The 24405-nt window shown below is 41.4% G+C and overlaps 1 protein-coding gene across 1 annotated transcript in view; it reads left to right on the top strand.

Moving 5' to 3' along the window:
- The window catches only part of HHLA2 (HHLA2 member of B7 family), a 148475-nt gene that overhangs the window by 30088 nt on the left and 93982 nt on the right, over positions 1–24405 (top strand). Inside the window, 2 exon segments of the mRNA XM_065913563.1 lie at positions 12346–12649; positions 13156–13404. The gene's annotated coding sequence lies outside the window, so the exon portion shown is untranslated.

Raw genomic sequence — 24405 nt, 5'->3', positions numbered from 1 at the left:
TCTGTTAGCAGTAGGGGCTGTGCTGCGTGTAGTATCATAGATTTATAGTTGACTGTTAGCTCAGGACCTCTGGGAAAGCGAATGTCAAGAAGTGCAGGATCTTCAGGTGTAGTCAACTGCAGTCTTTAGAATGTGATGTAGGTCTGATACTTGTAAAAGAAGGAGAATTAAGAACAAAGCACTTCAGACTAGGTAGATCTCAGAGAAAGTCATTTGGTCAACCTAATCGGGAGCTCTGGAGCAAAGAATGCCCTTGAAGGAATGCCCTTCTAGGAAAAATGGCCAGGATCTTATACCAGAGGGCCTGAGCACAGCCTGCCTGCAGAGATTTCAGTGCTGTGGGAGACTTCAAAAGCACAGTCCTTGGAAGCTGTCAGCCAACTGTAGTCCTTGCGGCAGGTTTTCTCTTTACAGGATGTCCTAATGGAACTTTAGGCTTCCCTGGTGACTCAGATGGTAAAGAAAAATCTGCCTGCAACACAGGAGACCTGGGTTCTATCCCCGAGTCAGGACGATCCCTTGGAGAAAGGAAAGGTAACCCACTCCAGTATTTTTGCCTGGAGGATTCCATGGACACAGGAGCCTGTTGGGCTACAGTCCATGGCATCGCAAAGAATTGGACTCGGCTGTATGAGTTTCACTTTCAATAGAACTATACATTGCTGTCATAGTCCACACTTGTTCAGAAGACGGCTTCTCCAGGGTTCCCGTGGGCTTCTCTGCCTGAGTGGGGACTTGGAGGAAGTAACCCTAGCTTTACCCTTCCATTTGATCTCGTGGTTGTAACTGGTAAGGTGAATCCTAGCTGATGGTCCAGATCTCTTGGACAGTGTGTGAACAGAGGGCCTTATTAAGTGAGGACATTGTTAGCTGTCCTTTAGGCAAAATTGCAGAGAGGTTTTGTCTGTTTCACATGAATGCAAGTGTTCTGATTCTCATTCCTGGTTGGATCAGAAAAAAAAAAATGTTATATTTCTGGTTATGTGCCACGTACCCAAGGCCTTATTAATCTGCTCTAGCAATGATACCACATTCAGCACAATGGCTGTGACAGGGGCTACCAGGTGGTGAGCCTGCAGTGGTCTATAGACACTCTTTAGGATGCACTCAGTTTCTCCAGGATCAGAGTGGCACATTAAATAGAAATAGAATAGGGACCACCACCCTTGTATTCTTTTGGGAATATGATATTGTTGTATATTTACTACTATATGTAGTGTAAAAGCGTTTTAGAGACTTCCCCCCTCTTATTGCTCCTACCACTAGGACAAGGACCCGATGTGGGGGTTATGCTAACTAACAAATATGTCAATCCTAATTATCTGTTTGAGGACTAAGAACCTGTCGATGTGTGGTTCTACAAGCCAAGTAGATGTACTGTAAGTCAGTGGAATCCATTTCTTACCTGGAATTTGCATGTCCCCCTCTAACAGAGGAACCTTATTATCAGTGTTTGTAAAAACCTTACGCCCCAAAGTCTTGGGATATCTGGGTATTCTCCTTTCCCCTATGTTCAAGTAAATGGCCATAATTTTCATTGGAAAATAACTAGTGGAATCTTTACAGTACATATCTACTATGTTTTTGAAAAGTCCTTCATCCTGAGGACTCAACCACCTGTTCAGTCAGTAAGTTCCAGGAAAAACTATTGACTTTGGGAACTACAGAGAAGAATGTGACTTTTAAAAGAGATGACTGCACTCAGCTTTCTGCCTTTCCATTCTTACCTTATTTTGTTTGTATGTAGTAGCAGCATCCTTACTAGCTGCTGGTCTGTTTTGTCTTTAGACACTACAGTCCCCTGTGGGATGAGCCCCTTAGCTGCCCTTCTAAACTTGCTGGTGGTTAGGGTAATTTGGGGCTCCCTGGTTTATGGTATTTAAGCACCACCACCTCTCTCCTATTTTTGCCCATAAACCCCATTGCTATGAATGAGCCAAACCCTAATACCGCCTTTCCTACTCTTAGCCCTGACCTGATGAGGTTTTTTTTGTTTATTTTTGCTGGTAATGCCTATGAAATATAAAGAGGAAAGTAAGCAGGAATAGGGAAAGCCTTCTGACTTTCCCTATGTCAGATCTGCTCTGACATTTATGAAATAGGTCAGGGAAGGAAGGACAGATTGGACAGGAAAAGTGTGAAGCTGAGGTGTCTTGAGCTTGACAGAGAGCTCCGGAGCAAAGATAGCATCACAGAATGCTGGCATTGGCCAGAAGTAATCACATTCCAGTACTGCTGTCTTTCTGTCCTTGGCTGGGAGCTGTTTGGGGAGGATTGTCTTTAGTCCAAACACGACAGTAGATCCTGGAGATGCTACAGCTAGAGATCGTCAGTGGCTTGTATTCCTTGTTATAGGTTCTCCCTTAAAGGGAGATCTGAGCAACGTGCTTTTGTACTTTTATGCTGCCAAGTTAGATATGGGCTAGAGGCTAGACATTACTTTTTACATTTCAGACCTTTTGTCTGTGATCATTTCCCTTCTTTTTGAATCATATTCATTAGAATTTACTTAGTGAATTTATTCTGCTGTAAAAAAACAGAATAATTTAATATCTTTTTCTTCAGAATGTCTTTAGGTATGGAATGATGTTATCTTACATATATTATTTCTCCATCTTCTACTTTCCATGATAGTCTTTTAAGAGTTCAACCATTGTTCTGTTGCCTTTATTTTATAAGCTGTCTTTCAACTTCTAACTTCATAATCTGCCTTTCTTTAATATTTATGACGTGTCAATGTATGGTTTAATTTTTTTCTGCTTCAGACTTTTAGGAAATCTTGACATTTTAATACTTATAAAAATTATCAGCCATCTTCCATCTCTTCCTCAGGTTCTTATGTCCTTCTGGAACTCCAATTAGACATTCTATTTTATTCATTCTATTCTCCATGTCTCTTGCTGTCTCTCTTATATTGTATCAGTCCTTCTAAGATGCATTTTGGATTTTCTTTTTTCAAATTATACTTCCAGTGTAGACAGAGCAAAAATAAAATTAGCTTTTTAATTAATACTCTGAACTTTATGTTTTATGCACTATATTCCTTTCTACATGTTCTATTTGATTGTGTTTTAAATCTCTTAGTTCTTGTTCTTTGAAATCTCTTGTTCCTAGCTCATTCTCAAAGGTCTCATTTCTTTAAATATATTGGCTTTTTGTTCTCATTGATAATTCTGATATTTGAAATGTTTGTGGGTCTGTTTCTGATAGTTCTTATTCATAATATGTTTTCATTATTACTTTGTGATCTGTCTTTTGGTATGTGTAAGGAGGTGCTCAGTTTTCTTGGAGTTTTATCTGTGGGAATTCTTAAAAGTTCTGGGTGATTGTTAAGTCCCTGGAGAGGATTGATATTTTCTTATCTTAGTATCCTGGAGGTACAACTAATCCATTACAACTGCAGATTGGTTCTGTGCTTTGGCTTTGCTCGGACCACACAGGTAGCTTGAGTGTTGACAGTGAACTTGACAACTAGTTGACGTTTGTATGTTCTCTGGGAGACATTTGTTTCTTTACCCTTCACCTAGCACCATGTTTGAAAAGTCATGTTTTACTGATGTCATCTTTTGGGGCAATTTTTTTTTAACCTTATGTTCTGAAGGAGTCAAAATTTTATGCAGGATATTCTATTAGAATATAGGATATTCTGTTAGAATACTAGGGCTTCCCTGGTGGCTCAGAAGGTAAGGAATCTGCCCACAGTGCAGGAGACCCAGGTTTGATCCCTAAGATCAGGAAGATCCCCTAGAGAAGGGAATGGCTACCCACTCCAGTATTCTTGCCTGGAGAATCCCATGGACAGAGGAGCCTGGTGGACTGCAGTCCATGGGGTTGCAGAGAGTTGGACACGACTGAGTGACTAACGCTTGTTCTATTAGATTCCCTAACTAGCTGGGCCATAGGACCTAGTTCTTCCTCATTTTAGCTCACAAAGAATCTCCTTGAGAATCTCTAGGGTTCCTCAGAAACTGACAGGTCAAGAAATGGATTTGGCGCCTATTTATCCAACATTCCTGGTTTTAAGTAATTTGAAGGCATTTTTCTTATGTTCCTTAATTTTGTCTATTGGCATTTTATAGAAGATTTTAAAAATATTTACATAAACTCTTAGATTACGTTGTAAATGGTTGTTTAGGGTATTTAATCCACCATATTTCTCAAACTGTAAATACTGATAGCTTTTTATTATGCACTTTATTTAATTCTAGCTTTCCCCCAAATATTTCTTATTCAAAAGTAAGATTACATATTTTGGTAATTAGATCCTTTAAATAAAATCAACATTCAATATAAATCTAACTTACCCAAAAGAACTCCTGGGAGGAAAGCTCCCAGTGGAAGAGAAGGAAAAAAGTTAACTGGTTCAGGAAAAAGAACCTGTTTGTCCCCAAATATTTCCTTTATTAAAGCCAACTTGCTGCTTTCCTTTGTTATCTAACACAATCCTACTGTTAACAAAGCGTATTGCTTTCTGGTTTACCTGTTCTGCTTCTAGACGCTTCATGTCTCTGTTCATCTCTCATCTTCTCCTTTCCATCCCCACAGGTTATTTTGAATGCTCATATTGTAAGGCAACATTCAATCCATTGAAAAGTAGAAATATGTATTTCTGAGGTTCCCAGTTAAATTATTTTTCCTGTGTAAGATTCTGAAAGACTAAAAATTTTTCACTGAACCCTGAAAAACAGCCTCAATGGTTCCTCTCCAGTTCCTACTAAACCAAACTATCCCATCAATGGCTGCTAAACCAATCTTGATGTCCTTGCATTTTCTCCTGTGATTATTAATAACACAACCTCAGTTTTCTCATACCCTTCAAGAACTTTCATAATGAAATTGACCTTCCTTAATATAGCCTATAAAATCTTTTAAGTGTCTTCTCCCCCTAGACCACTCAACTTGAGCACTCATCATAAGTTTTAAAAATAAATGCTTGAGTTAACTCCTTTTGTTTTTCTCCTCCTTTCACACTCCTTTCATTCAACAAGTGCTTATTACTGTCCAGGTAATGAGGACCCTAGTTGCTAGGATGACAGGGTGAAGAAATATAATACTTGTCCACAAGGCTTTTTATAAAGTATATAGGTAAGTATAAATAGTTTCCTTGTCATTTGAAACATCCTTCACATCCACTGGTAACTGAAGAAATACAATCCAAGTCTGGGTAAACTTGACATCTAGAGGTGAATAGGAGAAAAAATATGACAACATATCTGACTCATATGGAGATGATAAATCTATGTTTCTGGGGACGGGAGTTCCTTGTGTAACATGCAGAGACAAAATCCATTTCCCCAGAAGTATACACACATCTGACCTTCAAATAAAACAGGCTTCTTCTAAGGAATTTGTATCCTTCAACTCTCCTTCAGAGTAGATTGGAGATTCTGGCAAATTTACATCTTCCAGAAAAATCTTTTAAAATGAGCATGTAAAAAGTTAGGTGGATTCATTTATTGTTTTTAAGGAAGTGTAAACATTTTAAACAGACCACTGGAGTGGCAACCAAATTTGACATACCTGAGGTTTCTCCAAACACATTAGAGCATCTTCACCTTCAGATCACTTTTACCTTGTTAGAACCTGGAAGCTGAACCAATTAACCTCAGGGTTCTTGTCTCCAGCTCTAAATAACTATTTAATAACCAAAAGAAGCTTTCATTGCATAGTCCATTGTTTTAGAATTGCAAAATTATTTTAAAAGTGTTCTTCGCCCAATAAATTATGTGCTTTTGGAATGTTATAGTTAAATTTGATTATGCATAGCTCTCATCCAGGAATTTAGTTCAGGAGAAATAGGACTCTGTATCTGTACATTACACTATCTGTGTCCCTGGATTGCTGTTCTACAGTGAGGGAAATCCTGGTTTGTGACTGCTGGAATGGAAGCCTGAATCCTCCCTTACACAAAAGTCTTTGACTCCGTTGGTAACTGTCTCTTCTTCCATTTTGCTGTCTTCACTGTAGTTTTAACTTCCCCCTGCTGTGGAACATTGGTGGAACTGGGGAAAAAAAAGTCAGGGAAAGACCAGTGCAAATGGGACGATTTTATTGCATTATTCTGGCAGTGTGCCTTTTTTTTTTTTTTTTTTAAGGTGTGGGTATCATTCAGACGAGAGGGTTGGCATGTGGAGCCACTGTTCCTATGAGGTAAATATCTGGTGTCATGCCCATTCTGTTACTGGGGAAATGGCCCTATTGTGAGAGAATTGCCCCAAGGCACTCCTAAACTTCACCATGACACATGCATTTGAGTAGATGTTTGAGTGTCAGCTACAGACAAGGGGCTTTGTTAAGGAAATCACATCCCTATACAAAATTGCCAACTCCACGGGGGAAAGGCAGGAATAGCCTTATTGGTATTGAGAGGATGTAAAGGTCTGGCAGATACTGATCCCTGGGACTAGAAGATTCAGAGAAGTCTTGTAAAATGCCCCTGAAAGATCAGAAGGCTAGCCGCATAGTTTCATTTCAGAGGGAAACAGCTCAGCAGTTCGCTGTCTACGTGAGTCAAGCGCCTTGTGTCTGTCTTGTTTAGTCTTCTGCGCCACCCTCTGAGGTGGGTGCTTGGGGTCTCACAGAAGCTAAAGTGACGGGGACGGGCGTCCCTATCACTGCTTCCAGGCAGACTACGAAGAAGCACCTGTCTCTCTTTATTCCACTAAGTACAATAAAAACCCTGAGCACTGCATGTAGAATAATATAAGGCTCTGAAAGGTAGAACGAGAAAGGACAGCAGGCTAGGAAATCCAGGACCCAAGGAGCTACAGTGTAGAGAACCCCCTGGGTTTTCTCTTAGCCTTCCTCCTGACCCAGGGATCGAACCCAAGTCTCCCACACGACAGGCAGATTCTTTGCCATCTGAGCCACCAGGGAAGCCCTTGAATCCTAGACTTTGGCTGGCAACTGGAAATGCCAACAGGCATAGATGAAAGGGCAGAAACAAAAGTCTGTTCTCTCTACTAAACAAGCCAGAAAGAGAAGTCCTAGCAAGACAGAAAGCTTAGACAGTAGCCTCTCAATTCATACCAAACGTCACAGAAAAATGGTGGTGGGAGAGCTGAGGCTTGTGTTTTCTAGAGGCTGTAAGAAAGTGCCACGCCCCCCTTCAGGGCTGGTGGGAGAGAAGGCTGAAAAGGAAACTGGGACTTCTGTCCCTCCTGGGCAGTAAGGAGAACTTTGCCTGCCCCGAGTGCCGACTGTGTGGGACCCTGGAGATCCACCCCAGTCTGTAGTAGGGTTAAGTAGTTAGAATAGGAAAAAAGGAGTCCAAAATAGAGGTGGCTAAAAGACAAAGGAGAAAGCCCTCCAAAATAGAACAAAGGAAGGTCTGAGGACTGGAATGAGAACCTCAGGTGAAACAAACAGCCCTCCTGGCTAGCCCAGCTTACAAAGGGCAGGCTCAGGGGGAGGAGAAAACAATATATAAAAAGAGGAGCCAAAATTGAGGCCCTCTTTTTTTTTTATGAACCTGCCCTCATGCCTTGACGATAAATACTTTCCTTTGCTTGCCAAATAAAACTGAGCTGTAAATGAGCTGTAACACTGGTCCACCACTTCACATTTTTGCCTCTGGGAGACAGAACCGAGGAAATTACACACTCCCTGGACAGTACTGAAATGACATCCCTACCTTTCCCCATTGAATCTGTATCAGGAAAAATCAGTTAAAATGCAATGTAAGAGTAAGATCTAAAGTCTCAAACTAAGCGCTGTCACTGTGCAAAAGTCTCTGTTAGAAGGATGAAAAGACAAGCTGCAAACAGAAGACATTTGTAAACCATGTGTCTGACCAAGGACTAGTATTTAGAATATATAAAGTGTGCTTAAAACTCTGCAGTAAATAGGCACATGATTAGAAAACGAGGAAAAACATAAACAGACATTTCACTTCAGTATGTAAGTTAGCATGTGAAAAGATATTAACATTGTTAGGTATCAGGGAAATGCAAGTTAAACCCACAATGAAGTACTACCTACCTATCAGAATAGCTAAATGGCAATGGCACCACATGCTGATTAAAAAATAGTGACACCAAATGCTGGTGACGATTTAGAGAAATTGGATCACTAATATTGCTAGTGAATTACTCATACTGCTGGAGGGAATATAGATGGTACAGCTATTCTGGGAAATAAGCAGTTTCTTTAAAAAAAAATATTCCAGCAATTGCACTCCTGGTATTTATCCCTGCAAGTGAGCACTGTGTTCACTCAGAACCTGCTCATGGTACTTATGGCAGATTTACTGATAACAGCCAAAAACAGTCAACCCCCATGTCCTTCAACTCGTGAGTGGTCAAACTGTAGCACCCACACCACAGAATACCACTCAGCCTTGAAAAGGGAAGCGTTAGTGACACATGCAACAGCCTGGATCAATCACCAGAGAATTCTGCTGCGTTTAAAAAGACAATCCCTAAAAGTAACAGACTATCTGTACCATTTATAAGACGTCCTCAAAATGACAAAATTACAGAGATGGAGAAAAGATGAATAAATTCCAGGGGTTAAGGGGTTGAGTAGGGTGAGAGGAGGGAGGTAAATGTGCCTGAAAATGTCAATATGAGCTAATCTTGTGGTGGTGGACACGTTCTGTATCTTAACCGTATGAATATCAATACCCTAGTTGTTACAGACTGAATTTTACACCTCCCCCACCAAAATTCATGGTTGAAATAGACCTCAGAATGTAATCATATTTGGAGATTCAGTCTTTAAAAGAGGTTCCTACATTGAAATGAGGTCATGAGGAAGGGTCCTAATCCAATATGACTCATTTCCTTTTAAGAAGAAATCCAGACAAAGACACATACAGAGAGAAGACATAAAGACCCAGGGTGGAGACAGCCATCTGCATGCCAAGAGAAACCAACCTTGACAACAAACACCGTGAGGTGTCCAGCTCACCTGACCTTGAGCTCCTGAGGTCAAGAGACCTCGGAAGGAACCAGCCTTGCTGACAACTTGTTCTCAGACTTCAAGCCTCCAGAACAGTGACAGAATAGCTTTCAGTTGTTTAAACCAGCTAAACTGTGGTACTTTGTTATGGCAGTCCTAGGGAACTCACACATTCATTCTAATATTATGCTAGTTTTGCAAGATGTTACCTTTCAGGGAAACTGGGTCAAGGGTACCTAGGATGTCTTTGTATTATTTCTTAACAACTGTACCTTATAATTATCTCAAAAAAAGTGAAAAAAAAAACCAAAAGTGGTTCTGTGGTTCAAACGTAGGTCTGTTGCTGAAGCTTATACTAAAAGTTACTGACCCAACCTTTTGACACAGTCCTGTGTCAGAGGGCCATCAATTCTGACGCTGAGTCAAAAATCTAAACTATGAATTCAGACTTAGGTGATTGACGTGGGTGCTGACCTAGAGGCTTAGTGGTGACGGGTCAGAGGTAGCATTTTGCACTGGGGTTTTCTGATTTTCTTAATTGTGGATCAGTATTTACTGACTGCTTTCTTATAGAAAAGACTTATTTCATAGACGCATACCTTAGAGTTGAGAGTGACTTCAACTTCTGTTGCTTTCATGTGTAAGTGAAACTACCTCACCAAGTCTTAAAGGCAATTGATACCACACAGTGTTCTGTGACTTTCCAGGTCATATTGTGTAGTTTTGAGTGCAGCCTTTTCATAGTGATTAAGCATATCTCTGCTGGCTCAGTTAATAAAGAATCCACCTGCAATGCAGGAGACCTGGGTTCAATCCCTGTGTCGGGAACATCCCCTGGGGAAGGGACTGGCTGCCCACTCCACTATACTTGCTTGGATAATCCCATGGACAAAAGAGCCTGGCAGGCTACATTCCATGAAGTCACAAAGAGTCGGTCGGACATGACTGAGGGACCTTCAGTTCACTCACTTCAGGCATATATTGCTTTTATAGGTATTTTTAGTACCATATAGACCTGAAATGCATGTCAATTACATTGGGTCCTCAAATGAAAAATAGTATTTTGAACTAAAGAAATAGTAATCTGTTTCCATGCTTAAATAATAAAACTCTAAAAGGCAAACTCTTCTGTTAAACTTGGCATACTTCTGTTTCTTATGTGGTAAGGGATTTTTGTAAGGACTTTCAGAGGTAATTTTGACTTTGCAAGTGTTTTGCTTTATATGCTGACTTTGGAAATTAACCTCCTCATAAAATCCAACCCCACTTTGCTATTTTGACACTTCTTTTGTCTGAAAGTATTCATTAACATTTCACATAATTGCCCCGTTTCCAGAGCAAGTATATAATTTCCTACAGAGTGACGACTTCATAATGCATATCCAATAAAGTCCACCCTGCCTCCCGGTATTTGATGCCTTAGTGTTACCATGAGCTCCAAAGAGATTTTTCTGCCATGGAACCTGCTGAAGCTTGTTGACCGTTTGCACCTCTACAAGGCGACCCCTGCTAGCGGCTGGCGGTAATGTCTGCTATTCCTCAGTCACTGCTGCTCTGTGAACATCTGGCTCTTTCCTGTGCACTCCAACTGATTGTGGCCAAGTCAGCATGGCATAAGGTCTTAAGCAAAACTGATCAGAGCACTTTCATAATTTTGTTTTTACCGAGACAGTCACGTAAATACGGTTATAATGTTGGAGAACAGGGACAGCCCTGACAGAGTGCCTATGGAAAGCTCTGTCCCACCAGAATACAAAGTGAAAAGATGGGCTTATTTGAAACTAAGAGATTCTGTTTTTTGACTAAGGAGTGAATTACTTAGAGCTTCAATAATTTTTTTAACTTGTGCATCACCAATGCAATGGACATGAACTTGGGCAAACTTCCGGAGGTGGTGAGGGTCAGGGAGGCCCGGCGTGCTTCTATCCATGGGGTCTCAGAGAGTCGGACGCGACTGGGCAGCTGAACAGCAAAAACTACACATGATTTTTCCTCAGGAATTAAAAAGCAGTCATGGAAACGATTTCACTTTATTATTTTTTCCACTGACATGACCTGTTATTATTTTTATGTTCAAGCAAACTACACTTTAAACGTTCTTTAAAAATTGTGCTATTATTAATTATGTGGATAATTCTGGTGTTCATGGAAGTAACTGATACCTATTTATAGGTATATCTGTTTTAGACTTGGAGAGAAATAGATTCCTCAGCCACCCTGTATTGACTCTTGTGTGTTGTTTTGGAAAACCCTGGAAAAAATTCAGTTCTTCCACATTGATGAATGTTTCAGCCAGTATATCTGAGATTCATAAGCTGGGTCTTGATTTCTTTGCTTCATATTTATGACGTAATACACAGCATCTCAATCTTTAGTGACAAGCAGTCACAGCAGTGTTTACATTCAGGTTGCTTGATTTCTGGTACCTGTCAAATATTATAAAAGGATCTTTGTTGGCTTTTAAATCAGAAGCATTGTGGCTAACTGATCTGATAGTCTGCATAAGCTGCATAGAACTGTTCCTTTTGGACCACTACTTACACTTAGATTTTTCCTTTCCAAATCAAAAATAGTTTCACATTCAGCAGTTGGTTTTCTTAATACTTTGCTGATATGTGAAGCTCATAGCTATATGGTACTTTGTCCAAGAGATTTTGTTAATTTTTTAACCAGAAACAGATAACATAAGAAGCCATAAGAATTTAAATTTTTACTTTTTATTAGAAAACATAGGATGAAAAGAAAACAGCCAGGAAGGTTTATAGATGTAGAACTCTAAACTGATCCTAGAAATGTGACATATAAATGGGTAATTATAGCTGCTTCTAGCTATCTTAAGTCATCTGCAAAAGGGCAATTTATGTATTTCTTTTCATATTTACATATACATCATTCTTCTTAAGTAATCACTACCTTAAAAGGAACCACAATTTCCCCTTATTAACCATCTAATGTGTGCAAGGCTGTATAGAACTTATGGAAGTTATACTTGATATTCACATATCAAGTCTTGAGGCTGTTCTCTGTAAGTGGAAAAAGTGTATTGAGTTTTAGCTCTGGTGATTAATAGGGTAATGAGAATGAACCAGAAAATCAGAAGAATGTTTTCATAGCCTTAAGTAATTGGGTTTCTCCAAGAAGCAGAGCCTGAGCCAAGTCTTTGATGCAAGCAGTTGAATTGAGGAAGGGAACCCAAATGGTGGAGGGCCCTGAGAATAGTGAAGGAAGGAGGAAGGAGGGAGGGTGAACCCAGGGGTGTTCCTGAGTTAACTATTCCTGTGGACAGCTGGGGCTTTGTCCTGGTGGGGGCGGGATGTTTTAAGGAACCATGTAGAAAACTTTCAAAATTGTCAACAGGAGACCCCGAAGAAAGGAAAACCTTGACCCCTCCAGGCTGAAAATGAACATTGAAGGGTGTTAATTTTCTCTCCTTTATGATTCTAGGAAGCAGAGAATCCCTGGGACGAACAAGATAGACACACACAGTGGAAGAACCGACCCGCAGAATTGCACATGGAAGCAATTTAAATGATAACAGACTATAAAGCTGGAGATTGTTGAAGCTGTTGTGTACATGAGACGTGTGAAAGTGCCAGGAAAACAGAGAACAAAGAGGAGGTCACGGAAAGAATCCTGAAGGACGAGAAGCCCCAGCAGACGATGCAACAATTCTGTAGCAACCACGGGCCAGGACAGGAAGAAATGCACAAACGATGACAGACATCACGTTCAGCATCTAGGAAAACAAGTGTGTGGATTTAACAGATCAGATTTTCTACTAGCTATGACTAGGAGATTGTTTCTTTTTTTTTTTTTTTTAAAGGAAATCAACCCTGAAAGATTGTTTCTTGTTAGAAATAAATATTGATAGAACTGATTTAGCAAATGCCTGATACATAATGCTTAGTCTGCCTTTCAGACCAATTTAAAATTGTCTACATTTTAGTCATGTCTGTCTACCCCTCCACTTTAGAGCTCAAATTCACTTTCTTCTGCAGTGTTTTGACAGTTGAAAGCCTCTCGTTGGATTATTAATTTCAGCCGTATTTGATCTTTGAGGATTCAGCATTTACTACTCTCCCATCCTCAAGTTACATGACAGTTATACTTTTATTTCTTCAGAACTTTTGCAAATGTAATAAGTGTTAAATGCCAGCATTACTATAAATTCTCTCCTGAGCCTTAGAGTAGGTGCATATGCATGATAGATACGATCAATGTTAACAATATTCCATATGCCATTTCCCCTCCCAGTAACTTGAAGACATTATGGAGGAACTTGGCAGAGGAGAATCCAAGCTGATCCGTACTTGGATTGGTAACAGCTGTCAGAGTTTAACAACAGAACCTCTGCAAGCGGTGACCCTGCGGGCTTCCCTAATCTAGCTCCTCATGGCGCATGCTGCTTCCCTTCATGCACCCCTTCCTGGAGAGCTAGTGACAAATCCATCTCAAGGGAAAGGTGCATAGCCTCCAGCTGTTGATTTCGTCTTTAGTCACCGTGTAAGTGTTGAGGTAACTTTCTCTGTGACATTAGCCTCAGAGCAGCCCTCCTCTCTCATCTATTGATATCCTTAAAAACCTTAATTCTATTTTTACTTCAACTTTAACAGTCTCTGCATAGTAAATACCTATATGGTATTTCATCTTAAGACTTCAAAAATGTTCAAAGACTATCTGGTTCTTCTATTTTGAGATTCCGTGAAAGTCTGTTCTCCCCATGTGTGGGCTTTAGGATCTTAGCTATTTCCTTAAACTAATATTAGAGTGGCTGTGATGTACGAGGAATGTGTGGCCCTGGGGACTCGGAGGTGAAAGCTGAGATTGCCTGTGTCTTTAAAGGAAGCCCTTGTTTGATCTTATTTCATAATGAATCTTATTGAATAGTGATTAAAGTTGGCATGGGTGACTTTGGGGATCCTGGGAGGGGAACAGCAACCTCCAATTCAGCTTCCAGGGAGTAGTAAAAGACTCACCACTGGTGAGTGCTGAGTAGAGGAGGGTGAGAAAGAGGGAAGAGCTCCCCCGCCCCTCAACGTACCCTGCCTTCTCCAAGTGTCTACATTGGCGGAAGGCTGAGTGGATGTGGGCAGCAATGCATGGAGGCTAGATAGCCAGCCAGGGCCACAGGATCAAGGACTTTGAGTGCCTTCTGATCCAGACAAGAGAGTCCTGCTGAAGTCCTTTCAGAGAGTCTAATGCCCTTGTGAAGTAACAAGCAAATAGTGACCACCTACTGCGTGTTAGTGTGTAGTAGGCACATTGCTAGTTGTTGGGGTTACAGGAGTGAGTAAAGCATGATGCCTAGTGTCTTCCACACGCGTGAGTGTGTGTGAGAGAGTAAGTAAACACCAGTGATCATGATAGCAGTAGCATAAATCAGAGGCACGCACTGCTAAGGTCTCCCTGTGGAGTTTAGGGACGTCTTTACAAAGAAAGCTGTTCTCTGAAGCTGAGCTTGTTCGTCTTGAGCATGCTCCCAGCCAGAACTGCAGTGAGTTTCAGGTGCAGATGTGCTGTCACTCTGCAAGGTTATGGCTCTTTGCTTGGCACCGTCCGCACTCGCTGCAGGCGGCAGCAGGTGATGGCAGTAATCTAGCACACCAGATAGGTTTGCCCTGCACCTGGAGGCCAGAGAGCAGTCCTGCCCCAGGGAGGCTGCCTGGGTCTTGCCGATGGTGAAGGACGGCATGCACAGCGTGAAACCAAAGGGGCCAGCTGCTCCGTTATACTGTCTGTAACTGGGCGTCCTGATTTATGGACTTTAAAAATCTGTATTGACCCTGATCTGCGTAGGGTCAGGAGTCTTGCATTACATTATTGGTTTCCTTGATCTGTCATAGGCAAGTAATCAAATACACCTTAGACTTTGCTTTCTGACTCAGACTGCATTCATCAATCCAACCTCTCACACCTGAGTTCAACCTGTATTCTTATGGACTGCTTAGTGGTCACCTGGAAGGCCTACATTTCTAAGTAAGGTAAGATTTTTCCCCTAAATTGTATGTACTTAAAATAGGGCATGAATGAAGCAAAAATCATTTTTCTGTTAATAAAAAGTTGTGACTGGTTATGTAGATTGATTTAGGGCAGATATCTACAGTTGCAAAAAAATGTGCTTACTAAAAGGTTTTCTTGGAGGATCATGCTGAAATATTTCAAATAATTTAGCAAAAATGATAAAACACAAAGGACAGACATCATAATGTTCTGATAAAGTCGTGAAGGAGGGATGAGAAATGTTTGTTCTGAAAAGTATTTAGGGAAATTTATGTCTGAGGGTGCATTCTTACCTCTAATTATTCCTCTGGTTATAGTACAGAGGCTTGTTAGCCAACCCAAGGATACATCTTTTCTTCCTGTGTGGGGGAAGAAAAAGAAATGTGGTTTTCTAGCAGAATCAAGTGACTTTTGAATTCTAAAATAAGAAGCTGAAGTTGGATTCTTGTTTATACTATCTCAAGGGAGTCATTAAGTAAAGCTCCTTTTTAATACTTAAGAAAAGACTCAACAAATTAAGATTTAATTCTCATTAGGTTGATGTTGTTTGGGACTTGGGACATTAGAAAAAAAATACTCAAAGATAATTTATGTTTTTGTGTTGCTGCTACCTGAGGAAGAAAACAAGATTTTCCACATTTCCCCCAAACTTGGAGGAAATCCTTCTGTCTAAACAGTAAACTGGTATCATCTCCCACATTTATAAGCAAATTTTGATGAAAAGTGATAATAAGTTGTGGTGGTTAAGATCATAATCTCTAGAGGCAAATAATCCTTGGCATGAATATCAGTTCTACCATTAAGCCATTGTGTATTTTTCTCTGAGCCTTAGTTTCTTAATTGGTAAAGTGAGGCGGACAGGACCTCTGAGGTTCTCTGTGAAGAAACAAAATGTATTTAAAGTGCTTAGCAACATGCCTGGCATGTAGAACATATTCCATAAATATTGATCATTATTTCAGAATATAGAAAAGACAAGTAATTTCCTAGTGACATTGTAATGTGATATTACAATATACTCTCATAATACTGGGAATCCTGAACTTAAAGTAAGTCAGGCTCCTTGGAGGAAAGTTCTGCCCGGTTTCAATCTGTCCCCTCACCCCCCACCGCCCCTTTCCTCCCTCAGCATATCAGCTGGGCTGTGCTGGAGAAGGCACCAATTTCTGGATTTAGCTTTCTTCCAGACACTTAGACAAGACCAATGTTGTATGATTGTTTTGATCAATAACTGGGGATCCTGAGCAGCCCTTCCCTGCTGTGGTCAGTAACTAAGTATGCATTGTATAGTAAGGAAATCATAGGTGTCTGTGTCAATGAGAAATTCCCAGGCACTTGTCGGAGTGGAAATTTTGTTCTAAGCTGTTGCATTACAGCATCCTCTTGGAAGCTTTAAATGAATATCTGTAACTGACTTCCAATTCCAGACATGTAGAGATTTCCCCAGCAGCAGTTCAGGGGCTACCAAACTGCCCAGTCACTCCTTGATTTAGTTTAAGCCCTAGGAAGACCAGATTGCCTACTCAGGAAAATTCCAGTCTTTCTCAGACTCCTCCCAGGTGAGACTGGCCCTTGGGTGTACATACACGCCCTAGGACTCTGACCTGACTTTCCTAGGAAAGCAAACTAGGGTCCAAGTTCATTCCACTTAATTGGAGCTATAAATATACCTCATCCTAAAACTCCTGCTATTCTTGCTTTGTTTAGCTTTAGCTTCTCCTAACAACACACTCTCTTTCTCACATATTAACACCTTTCATTTGTATTCGGTTGTGTTAATGCATTCAAAATAGCTCAAATTTGGCCCAAAGCGAAGTTCCCAATAAATATTTTAGGGTATCTTTTACTCCATGATTTTTAAAAATGTGTGTATTTGTTTCTTTTGTGATAGAGTTTACCCTTGGAGGCTTACATTTCTCTGAAATTCCTTTCCTTCAGGTCTCTGTGATAATGCCCTCTGTTGCATTCCTCTCTGTTGAAGAATCAGATGGAGCTAGCAGGGGCAGCTGTGTATCATGTCCTCAGAATTTTTCTCTGTAAAGCCTGCTAAATGTCCCCTCAGAGGGTTATGTTTAAATTTTGAGTAGTGGAGGCTTGCTCTTCCTTTGCCTTTGATCTTGGAACCTTGTATATTATAGATTGTACATCACTGCTTATCGCTGTTTAAGAGTTCAGACTAAGAACTCCCAATCAACCAGATATTAAGATAACAACCAGAGATATGTAAAAATACGCATACAGCTTTATTGCTTTAATGCTTCCTGTTTCATTGTGTCTTTGCCATAGCCATCCAGATTCTGTCCTACATACCATCTTTGACTAACGGGGTCCTTTTTATCTAATATAGTATAGATTAGAGGCAGTGTGGAAGCCACGTTCTAAAGAGAAAAGCTTTCTCTTTCTGCTCCATTCTATCTGCCTTAGCTGAAATCACTGGAATGTCCTGTCAGTTCATTGATCTGTACAAGATCAATGTTACTGACTTCAGTAATATTTCTATCTGTTGGATAATAAAATTCATTATCATTTCAAATTAAGGAAGTAAGTATTCTCTTGAAAAACACCAGTCTTATACAAAGTTCAGTACTTCGTTAAATGTTCTTTCCCAGTAATATGTTTAAAAGTTTATTAATTGTTTTGGGGCTACCTTAGCTGTATTTTTCCTTTAAAACCCAGTCTGGTTAAACTGGGCCTTCCTTCTCATGCTGTCCCAGATCACCCAATCTCTACCTCAGTCTGCATTAACTATTTTTAAGAAACACATAAAATAGACTTTCTTAATTTATACATTCTTTGAATCATTTCATCTAATTATCTGATCTCTAAAGAACTTACCCCTTTTTAAAGCTGTGCTATATTTTTTTAAACCCTAAACATTTAATGATCTTTTACCTATAATTATGTAAGCAATTTTTACTGTAATTTTTGATATAATTGCACAAATCCTTTCAAGCTGTTTTTAAGAAACACAGGCATCAAGCTAAAATATTTAGCAAAGATGTCTCATTTGTTTAAAGCATTATAGATGTAATTAACACAAAACTAAGATGCCCCTTTTTATTACCAAATATTGAAAATATCTAGTGCTGGCAGGTCTTGGAGTATGACAGGCACTTCCAAACCCAGCTAAGGTATATTGCAGAAACCTGTTTGAAAGCAGTGTCTTAATAAATATAGAGCATGTATAACCCTGGGCTTCCCAGATGGCCCAAGTGGTGAAGAATCCACCTGCCAACGCAGGAGACGCAGGAGACTCAGGTTCCACCGCTGGATCAAGAAGAGCCCTGGAGAAGGAAGTGGCAACCCACTCCAGTGTTCTTGCCGGGAAAATTCCATCGACAGAAGAGCCTGGTGGACTAGTCATGGGGTTGCAGAGAGTTGGAGACAACGGAGCCCGCACGTGTTGATAAACAATCCGAGAGTCAATTTCAAATTCATAACATGCTAAGGCGTTGTAAAAAGCATCCTTTTTACAGTCAGTTACAGGAAAGGTCATCTCCTAGGGGGTATATTGAAATAGAGTCCTAAGAGCTAAGATGCTGTTGGTTATTAACTTTTTCCCTCTAAAATACGTTTATTTGCCTGTGGAAACTTTAGACAATAAAAATATGAGTATTTTTTATTCCCAGTACTCTTACCCTTTTTGATTATAAGGCAAAAAAGCCTTTGGCAACTTCTGAAACTATTTGGTAATTGTTGGTAAGGCGGGGTCGGGGCTCATTTCTGAATTCCAAGGCTTTAATAACAGTTAAAACTTATTTATGCACTATATGTTAGACATTGTTCTGAGTACTTTTATACACATTCATTTGCTTAATCCTCCAAACCATCTAAGAGGTTTTCTCCATTTTTGTCCAATGCCACAGAGTCGAGCGTCAGAGCCAGGATTTCTGTCCCAGCAATCTGATTCCTTATGTAAAGGGTGTTAGTTGCTCAGGCGTGCTCGACTCCGTGACCGCATGGACTGAGCCCTGCCAGGCTCCTCTGTCCATGGAATTCTCCAGGCAAGAATGCTGGGGTGGGTTGCCATTCCCTTCTCCAGGGGATCTTCCTGACCCAGGGATTGAACCCTGGTCTCCTGCATTGCAGGCAGATTCTTTACCATCTGAACCATCAGAGGCCTTCTCAAACTAAGCCATCTTTTTTGGTCTTTCTCGATAAGATAAATTATGTTGTGCTTATGTTCCTTCTGCCCAGGTATTATCAGACGTAGGTGACGGGTCTTATTGTGACAAACTGCTCTATCCTATGATCAGTTGCCATAGTTGTTTCTAGTTTTCACCTCTACAGTATGTATTTAATATTTATTCACAAGCAAGGCTATATTCAAAATATTTATAAGCCCTTGAGGCAGGGACACGAGCCAGTCAGTGGGGACACCACCCAATCAGAATGCATAAAGCGTTAAGTAATCGGTAGGGTGGTATGGATATAAAGGGGATAGGTATCAATCTGCTCCATAACCAGCTCACCATCCAGGCAGGTCTGGGTACCTCAGGAGAGCAAGCAGCTAAGTTTATCACTGACAGCGTACATTATGTTTGAAGATTGCATGTGAGAGTAACCTCTGGAATTTGATAAAGACTCCATAATTATAACTGCAAAGCAAATCTTTCTGTATCTTGTGTTGTTTCACCCAGGAATTGGAAACTCTAGTTCTCTTTGGGCCTTCAGTTCACGTTTAGATATTCTTTGTTTTGTTACCTTTAAAGAACCATCTTTAATAGGAATATACCGGCAAAGCTGCTTTAACTGTTAAATACATGCTCATCAGTAGAGCCTGTCGTTCCTCCAGTACAAACTCCATATGTGGGTGGACACTTTGTGCTTCAAAGCCAAACGTGCCTGTTACTCCAGGGGATTGGAATTCACTCTCTCCCAGACCTCATCTCTTGAATGTATTTGTCATTTCCACTGTATAATCATAATGGATTTGATTTAGGTCATACCTGAATGGTCTAGCTATTTTCCCTACATTCTTCAATTTCTTCCTTAAAAATGCAATACAGAGCTCATGACATGAGCCACAGTCAGCTCCCAGTCTTGTTTATTCTGACTATATCAAGAGCTTTTCCATTTTAAGTTGCAAAGAACATAATGAGTCTGATTTCAGTATTGGCCATCTGGTGATGCTCATGTGTAAAGACATCTCTTGTGTTGTTGGAAAAGGGTGTTGGCTGTGACCAGTGCGTTCTCTTGTCAAAACTCTGTTAGTCTTTGCCCTGCTTCGTTTTGTGCTTCAAGGCCAAACTTGCCTGTTAGTCCAGGTATCTCTTGATTTCCTACTTTTGCATTCCAATCCCGTGTGTTGAAAAGGGCATTCTATTTTAGTGTTAGTTCTGGAAGGTCTTGTAGGTCTTCACAGAACCACAGCTTCTTTGGCATTAGTGATTGGGGCATAGACTTGGATTACTGGGATATTGAACGTTTTCTCTTGGAAACAGACTGAGATCATTCTGCCATTTTTGAAAGAGCACCCAAGTACTGCATTTCGGACTCTTTTATTGACTATGAGGGCTACTCAATTTCTTCTAAGGGATTCTTGCCCACAGTAGTAGATACAACGATCTTCTGAATTAAATTTGCCCATTCTTGTCCATTTTAATTTCACTGATTCCTAAGATAATCAATGTTCACTCTTGCCATCTCCTGCTTGACCATGTTCAATTTACCTTGATTCATGGGCCTACATTCCAGGTTCCTATGCAATGTTGTTCTTTACCATACTGGACTGTACTTTCTTTACAACTGAGTGTTGTTTCCACGTTGGCCTGGCCCCTTCATTCTTTCTGGAGCTCTTTGTCTGCTCTCCCCCAGTAGCATATGCATAATGGACACCTGCCAATCTAGGGGACTCATCTTCCGGTGTCGTATCTGTTTTTGCCTCTTCAAACTGTTCATGGGGCTCTGAAGGCAAGAATGCTGGAGTGGTCTGCCATTCCCTTCTCCAGTGGGCCACGTTTGGTCAGAACTCCCCACCATGACCTGTCCGTCTTCAGTGGCTCATACTTTCTTTGAGTTGCACAAGCCTGTGATCCATGTGATCATTTTGGTTCACTTTCTGTGACTGTCGTTTCTGTCCTAGAGGCTGTAGGTTTCTATTTCTTGCTTTTTCTATCTGTAGATAGAGGTAGATGAGGCTAAGAGCCTCGTGCAAGGTTCCCGATGGGAGGGACTGACTGTGGGGAAGTAGGTCTTGCTCTGGTGGGCAGCGCCAGGCTCAGTACACCTTTAATTCAAATTCTGCGGATGAGTGGGGCTGTGCTCCCTCCCTGTTAGTTGTTTGGCCTGAGGCGATTCAGTCCAGGAGTCAATAGACTGTTTGGCTGTGAGAATGTTAACAGCCTCAGTAGGGAGGCCTGAGGTCCCCAAGGGTTGGGAGGAAATAAAACTGCAAATGTCGAACTTTTTTTTTTTTTTTCTCTTCTAATTCTGTGTTGTTATAGAGACGCCTGGCTCCACCTGAGCATAGCTTTATCTCAGACCTTGAGCTAACCATTGCATTTTTCTCATGGAAATATCTTTCTTAAGCTATGTTGGTGGACTGTGTATTTGCTTGGAAATTTGCCTTTCTTCAAGATTCGTGTCAATTGTTCCATGGCCCTGGATGACTCCCCTTGTGGGAATGTTATCTCAGAATGCATGCTCTGGGCGAGGGGCCTGGTGCCACTGTCTCAGTCTTGTTTCCTTTCTCTAACTAGCAGCTTGCTGAAAGGTATATAACTCCTTGCTAAAAACTAGCAAGGGGGCACTCTTTCTGCCCCCTTATGATGTCCATGTCAGAAGCTTTCTCTGTCTCTTTTATACCTTAATAAAACTTTATTACACAAGAAGCTCTGAGCAATCACGCCTCGTCCCTGGCCCAGGATTGAATTCTTCTCCAAAAGCCAAGAATCCCAGCATCATTTATGGCTCGTAGCAGCAACCTTTCATCTTGGTGGCTCATCCAGGATTCTTCAGGACAAGGTAAACATGCTCAGAGCTTTAGTTCTTTGTTCTCCTAGTAAACACATTTTCTGCTTTACTTTGCTCAATCTGCAGTGTGCCTGTGTGTGTGATTGATTGAAAGAGATGCCCAAGTAAGTTGAAAGCAAGAGCTGTGTCCTCATCTGCGGTTCCACGGTGCCCTCATATGACTTACGGCAGAAACCCTGTCAGGGGATGATACCGACCTGCTAATGTCAGGAGGCACCGTGTATCTCCTCCAGGGGAGCGGCCAGAGATGGATGAAGCCTGCGGACTGAACTCTCCTTTCTCAGTGAAACTTTCCGGTCTCTTTGACCATTTCATAACTGCCTGGGAATTGAAACTACTGACCTAATCTGTCAGGTCATAGACTTTCAAGGGACGTGTGATCCATGCTGTTACTGTGTACTGTTACTTAGACCCCAAGTATGGAAGTGCCTGGCCTTGCTAGGAGCTGAAAGTTACAGGAGCACATTCAGGAGTGAGGCGGAGCTCTAGTTCCAGGAGCTTTTCTCTCAGGCTGGAGGTCACTCTCTTGGCTGCCTGCCTCAGGGGCCAGCGACCTGAAAGGAAGTCTTTGTCGTGGCTGTGCCTCTGATCTATGTAGACAGAGGCATTGCTGGTGACTGTGAGGTTTTTGAGGACACAGATCGGGGATTCTAGGATCTGGTTGGGTTGGAAGTGCAGTGGGCGTCTTCCTTTGGCAATGCCAGCTCTTGGTGGACCGGAGGAGGCTCTATGGTGACGTTTGTCTCAACTCCGTAGGTATTCTTCCTGTGGAATCTGTGGAAGTGAGCTGGAAGGATTGGCCCTAATAGCTGGAGGACAAAAGTCACTTTTTCCTCTCTGGCCGGGCCTCCAGAAGGATTTATGCCACCATGCACCTCCCAAGACTGCTGCCGCCCTTGTCCCTGACCCCGTGACTGGCCTCTGCTGGCCCTTGCCTCTGCAGGAATCCCCCCAAACGCTTAAGGCAGGCCTGACTCCGTCTCTTGTGGGGTCACCGCTCCTTCCCCTGGGTCCTGGGGCACACAAAGTTTTCTTTGTGCCCTCCAAGAGTCTCTGCTTCCCCAACTCCTGTGAAAGTTCTATAATCAAATCCCGCTGTCCTGCAAAGTCAGATTCCCTGGGGATTCCCAGCCCCTTAGCTGGATCCCCAGGTCAGGAGGGCTGATGTGGGGCCTAGAGCCTCTGCAACAGCGTTAGAACTTCTTTAGTATTATTGTTTTCCAGTTGTGGGTCGCCCACCCGACGGGTGTGAAATTTTATTTTCATGCAGCTGCTCCCCTCCTGCCATCTCTTTGTGGCTTCTGCTTTGTGCTTGGACATGGGTTGTCTCTTTTTTGGTAGGTTCCACCGTCTTCCTGTTGATGGTTGTTCAGCAGCTAGTTGAAATTTTGGTGTTCTCACAGGAGAAGATGAGGGCAAGTCCTTTTACTCCACCATCTTGATTTGAGGTTAATAGCAGGTGTTTTATATGTAGGCCTTGCCATTGGTCATGAATTTCTAATAAATTATTAAATTCCTTGACCCACAGTGTACTCTTCTATAAAATGGTCACATTAGTATGTACTTTATAGAGTTGTTGCTAGGATCAAGTAAAGGAATGTTTATAACATATGTAGCAAATTTCCTGTCACATCACCGAGAGTTACTGAAAGTGAAGTGAAAGTGAAAGATGCTCAGTCGTGTCTGACTCTGCGACCCCGTGGACTATATAGTCCATGGAACTCTCCAGGGTGGAATACTGGAGTGGGTAGCCTTTTCTTTTCCAGGGGATCTTCCCAACCCACGGATCAAACCCAGGTCTCCTGCATAGCAGGTGGATTCTTTACCAGCTGAGCCACAAGAGAAGTCCAAGAATACTGGAGTGGGTAACCTATCCCTTCTCCAGGGGACCTTCCCGATTCAGGAATTGAACTGGGGTCTTCTGCATTACAAGTAGATTCTTTACCAACTGAGCTATCAGGGAAGCCCAAGAGTTACTGAGTGACTTCTATTAAATACAAAGTGGACCACAGCAGAGCTTCTCATGTAAGCGGGTGAAAGAGGTCTTTCTTTTTGCTTAAACTGTCTTTGTGGGCAGCAAAACAACAACAACAAAAAAAAAAAAACCACTGCAAGCTTTGTAAGATCAACTTTTTGTAGTTGGATTTATTTACTTTATACATCTGAGTTTGAGTGTCCACCTGGAAGGCAAGAACATCCAAAAAAAAAAAAACCACTGCGAGCTTTGTAAGATCAACTTTTTGTAGTTGACTTTATTTACTTTATACATCTGAGTCTGAGTGTTCATCTGGAAAGCAAGAACATCCAGGAACCATCTCTCTCCAAAGAAGTGTAGCTATAATGGTCACCCCTGGACATGCCCAAAAGATGATTGGCTTCTTAGCCTCTTGACGATGCACACAGCATAGAATGGAAGGAGAGCAGGCCTTGGAATGGGACTCAGATCCACTGCTTGAACATCTTTGTGACTTTGAGCACTTTGCTTACTCTCTCAACTTCCACATTCTCACTTTAAATGGAGAACAAATA

This window comes from Muntiacus reevesi, chromosome 21 (genome assembly GCF_963930625.1).
Source record: "Muntiacus reevesi chromosome 21, mMunRee1.1, whole genome shotgun sequence".
NCBI lineage: Eukaryota > Metazoa > Chordata > Mammalia > Artiodactyla > Cervidae > Muntiacus > Muntiacus reevesi.
The sequence above is the reverse complement of the archived record's forward strand: the minus strand, read 5'-3'. Positions and strand labels throughout refer to the sequence as shown.